The sequence below is a fragment of the Cebus imitator genome, unplaced genomic scaffold (genome assembly GCF_001604975.1).
Source record: "Cebus imitator isolate Cc_AM_T3 unplaced genomic scaffold, Cebus_imitator-1.0 Scaffold203, whole genome shotgun sequence".
Lineage (NCBI taxonomy): Eukaryota > Metazoa > Chordata > Mammalia > Primates > Cebidae > Cebus > Cebus imitator.
The window spans coordinates 267,637-272,874 of record NW_016107518.1 but is presented as its reverse complement, the minus strand read 5'-3'; the positions used below and the strand labels follow the sequence as shown (position 1 = coordinate 272,874).

General features: G+C 44.2%; 1 protein-coding gene across 1 annotated transcript in view; it reads left to right on the top strand.

The window, feature by feature from the left end:
* The window catches only part of PTPN9 (protein tyrosine phosphatase non-receptor type 9), a 107,149-nt gene that overhangs the window by 20,416 nt on the left and 81,495 nt on the right, over positions 1-5,238 (top strand). The gene's annotated exons all lie outside the window — the stretch shown is intronic.

The following is a 5,238-nucleotide window of genomic DNA, read 5'->3' as shown; positions in this document are numbered from 1 at the left end:
GCCACCATGCCCAGCTAATTTTTTGTATTTTTAGTAGAGACGGGGTTTCACCATGTTGACCAGGATGGTCTCGATCTCTTGACCTCGTGATCCACCCGCCTCGGCCTCCCAAAGTGCTAGGATTACAGGCTTGAGCCACCGCGCCCGGCTCTAATGGTTTTTTAAGGCTGTGTTTGGGTGATTGTTTGTCAGCAGGGCTATCATATGCCCCCTTGTGGCAGCACACTTGGTCACAGAAAGTAGTGGTTAAGAGGTACAGTTGGCCCTCTGTATCTTTGGGTCCCGCATCCATGGATTCAACCAAGTACAGATCAAAAATATTCAGGGAAAAAAACTAATAAAAATAACAATACAGGTCGGGTGCAGTAGCTCACGCCTGTAAACCCAGCACTTTGGGAGGCCGAGGCTGGTGGATCGTGAGGTCAAGAGATCAAGAACATCCTGGCTGACATGGTGAAACCCAGTCTCTACTAAAAATACAAAAATTATCCGGGTGCCACACCTGCCTATAATCCCAGCTACTTGGGAGGCTAAGACAGGGGAATCGCTTGAACCCAGGAGGCAGAGATTGCAGTGACCCGAGATCATGCCACTGCACTCCAGCCTGGTGACAGACTGAGACTTCATCTCAAAAAATAAATAAATAAACAAATAAAGTATATGGGAGCTGATTGCAGTGTCTCCAGCCTTAGCAACAGAGTGAGACTCTCAAACAATAAATAGGCTGGGCACAATGTCTCACACCTATAATCCTAGCACTTTGGGAGGCTGAGGTGGGTGGATCACCTGAGGTCAGGAGTTCAAGACCAGCCTGGCCATCATGGTGAAATCCCATCTTTAAAACAAGAAAGAAAGAAAAAAAGAAAGAAATAGGCTGGGCATAGTGGCTCATGCCTGTAATCCCAGCACTTTGAGAAGTTGAGGCAGGCAGATCATGAGGTCAGGAGATTGAGACCATCCTGGCCAACATGAGGAAACCCCATCTCTACTAAAATACAAAAATTAGCAGGGCGTGGTGGTGCATGCCTGTAATCCCAGCTACTTGGGAGGCTGAGGCAGGAGAACCGCCTGTACCTAGGAGATAGATACAGTGAGCCAGATGGCGCCACTACACTCCAGCCTGACGACAGAGCAAGACTCCGTCTAAAACAAATAATAAAGTATATGGGAGTTGATTGCAGTGTCTCGAGCCTGTAATCTCACCCACTTGGGAGGCTGAGGTGGGAGGATTGCTTGAGCCCAGGAGTTTGAGGCTGCAGTGAGCTTCCATTGGGCCACTACACTCTAGCCTGGTGACAAAGCAAGACCCTGTCTCTTAAAAAAAAAGTATATGGGAGAATGTGCATAGATTGTATGCAAATACTATGCCATTTTATATGAAAGTTGGGCATCCACAGATTTGGTATCTGAAGGCAGTCCTGGAACAAAATTCCCCACTAATACCAAGGAATTATTGCATTCTGTAGATTTCTATGCGATTATGGGTGAGATGCCTAACCTTTTTCTGCCTCAGTTTCATCATATGTAAAATGTGGATAATAATAGTACTTGACATAAAAGATTGTTATGAGTATTAAATAAGTTGGCTGGGTGTGGTGGCTCACGCCTATAATCCCAGCACTTTGGGAGGCCAGGGCGGGTGGATCTCCCAAGGTCAGGAGCTCGAGACCAGCCTGACCAACATGGAGAAACCCACAAAAAAATATTTTGTATTTGTAAAAATACAAAATTAAACGGGCGTGGTGGTGCACGCCTGTCCTAGCTACTTGGGAGGCCGAGGCAAGAGAATCGCTTGAACCTGGGAGGCAGAGGTTGCAGTGAGCCAAGATCACACTGTTGCATTCCAGCCTGGGCAACGAGTGAAACTCCGTCTCAAAAAAAAAAAAAAAAAAAAAGTTAATATATTTAAAGTTCTTGGAACAGTGCCTGCCAGCTAGTGCTGTTTAGTCTTTGCTCCTATTAATATTGTAAACTACAGATAATAATGCCCATTTTGTTTATAAGAATTAAATGAGGTCGCCAGGTGCAGTGGCTCACACTTGTAATCTCAGCACTTTGGGAGGCTGAGGCAGGTGGATCATCTTAGGTCAGGAATTCAAGACCAGCCTGGCCATCATGGTGAAACCCCATCTCCACTAAAAATGCATAAAATCGCGGGGTGTCATGGTATATTCCTGTAATCCCAGCTACTCGGGAGGCTGAGGCAGGAGAATTGCTTGAACTCGGGAGGCAGAGGTTGCATGAGCCAAGATTGCACTATTGCACTACATCCTGGGAGACAGAGCAAAACTGTCTCCAAAAAAAAAGAATTAAATGAGATAAGTATGTCAACTACTTAACATTTTGCCTGGCAAGCAGATATAACTACTAAGTTAACTGGCAGTCTTCCTGTCCACAAAGATATGAAACACTCATTAAATGCCTTGCTGAAATAAAGATCTGTTCTTTGTATCAGTGCTTTTCAAACTTTATCATGCATAAAAAATTACCTGCATTCCACAGCTGGATCAGCAAAAAAAAAGAAAAAATAATTACCTGGGGGTCTTGTTAAAATGCAGATTCTGATTCAGTTGTGGGGTCCAAGATTCTGGCAGGCTCCTAGGTGACAACAGTGACGCTGGTCCGCAGACCACACTTTTGAGTATCACTGCTAGATGTTCTGTTTCTTTCTCAGTTCAGTTGTATGTGTTTTTTTGTTCTTGAAAGACTTGTTTTCAGCAAATTGCTTCTGGTAATCACAACGTCCCTTTCTAAAAGCTTAAAACTCATCTTTTAAAAAATAATCTATAGGCCAGGGCTAGGTGTGTATGTATGTGAAAGAGAGGATTTGCAGAGTTTACCAAGGATTGCTGTCAAGGATGTTAGGGGCTAGAAACTTTTGCAGCTCTCAGTAGATGCTCCTGCTTAGAAATTAGTATCACATTTGCTCATCTCCCGACTCTGACACCTCATTCATCTTTAAAGATCTATAGCAGGCTGGGCGTGGTGGCTTACATCTGGAATCCCAGCACTTTGGGAGGCTGAGGCAAGCAGATCACTTAAGGTCAGGAGTTTGACACCAGCCTGGCCAACATGGTGAAAAGCTGTCTCTACTAAAAATACAAAAATTAGTTGGGCATGGTGACGTATGCCTGTAATCCCAGCTCCTGGGGAGGCTGAGGCAGGAGAATTGCTTGAACCTGGGAGGCAGAGATTGCAGTAAGCCAAGATTGTGCCATTGCACTTCATTCAGCCTGGGTGATGAAGAGAGACTCTGTCTCAAAAAAAAAAAAAAAAAAAAAAAAAAAAAGATCTACAGAAAAAAAAAAAAAAAAAAAAAAAAAAAGATCTACAGCAGAGATTCATCAGGCTCTTTTTGAAGTTCTCAGGATTGTCAGATTGTTAGGGGCTCTGTTGTTTTGAAATTCACTTCTTTCTTTCTACAGAGCTTGTTTTTTCCCTCTTCAGACTGATCATTGTACTTGATGACAGAGAAATGGAAAAAGGAGTTGATCAAGACAGTTTTTGGGGGTGGAATTGGAGGTAGACAGGGTCTTACTCTATTACCCGGGGTAGAGTACAGTGGTGTAATCATGGCTTACTGCAGCCTTAACTTCCCAGGCTTAAGCGGTTCTCCCACCTCAGCCTCCCGAGTAGCTAGGACTATCGGCATGCATTGCCACACCCAGCTAATTTTTTAAATTTTAGTAGAGATGAGGTCTTGTTATGTTGCCCAGGCTGGTTTCACACTCCTGGTCTCAAGCAATCCTTCTGCCCCAGCCTCTCAAGCTCTAGACAGTTCTCACAAAACTCTTCTTGTTATCTTTAACTTTATTAACAAGCCATGCTTCATTATGGGCTGTTACTGTTGCTTTAGATTAGAGCCACCATTCTTTTTTTTACTATGCCTCTATTTTTTGTACGTGTTTGTGAGTGACCATTTGACATCTGTACTCAGGAATGCTTTTGGATTGTGCTAGTGTCTTCAGATTGTTTCCTTTTTAAATTTGAAATTAGCAGCCAGGTGTGGTGGCTCATACCTGTAATCCCAGCATTTTGGGAGACTGAGGTGGGCAGATCGCTTGAGCCCAGGAGTTAGAGATTAACCTGGGCAACACGGTGAAACCTCTCGTCTCTACAAAAAATACAAGAATTAGCCGGGTGTGGTGGTCCACATCTGTAGTCCTAGCTACTCATGAGGCTGACGCAGGAGGATCACTTGAGCCTGGGAGGTTGAGGCCTCAGTGAGGCATGTACTCACCACTGTAATCCAGTCTGAGCTACAGAGACCGTGTCTCAAAGAAAAAAAAAATTGGAATAATTTATAATTAATTGATTAATTGCATAATTCATATTATCTCACTTTTAAGGATTTAAAAAAAAAAAAAAATGCCAGCATCTGACTAGGCAGTGGCTCACACCTTTAATCCCAGCACTTTGGAAGTCTGAGGGGGGAAGATTGCTTGAGCCTAGGAGTTTGAGATTACAGTGGGCTATGATTGCCCCACTGTACTTCAGCCTGGGTTACAGAGGAGACCTGTCTCTATTTTGTTTTTTTTTTTTTTTTGGACTGAGTCTCCCTCTGTTGCCAGGCTGGAGTGCAGTGGCACTATCTCAGCTCACTGCAACCTCCAAGCAATTCTGCCCTCAGCCTCTGGAGTAGCTGGGATTACAGGCATGCACCACCATGGCCGGCTATTTTTTTTCCTTTTTTGTATGTATTTTTAGTAGAAACAGGGTTTCACCATGTTGGCCAGGATGATCTCGATCTCCTGACCTTGTGATCCACCCGCCTCAGCCTCCCAAAGTTCTGGGATTACAGGTGTGAGCCGTTGCGCCTGGCTTATTTTTTTTTCCCCTTGTCTCTAAAGAAAAAAATGAAAATGGAAATTAAAACAAAAAGCAATACTAGCATCTGTCTTCTCTTTAGAAGTGTGTATTATGATATTTTAATTTAGTTAAATCTGCATTTTTCTTTTTTAAGACAAGGTTTTGGCCAGGCATGGTGGCTCACGCCTGTAATCCCAGCACTTTGGGAGGCCGAGGCGGGCGGATCACGAGGTCAAGAAATTGACAGCATCCTGGCCAACATGGTGAAACCCTGTCTCTACTAAAAACATACAAAAATTACCTGGGTGTGGTGGTGTGCACCTGTAGTCCCAGCTACTTGGGAGGCTGAGGCAGGAGAATTGCTTGAACCCGGGAAGCAGAGGTTGCAGTGAGCCGAGTTCATGCCAGTGCTCTCCAGCCTAGTGCCTG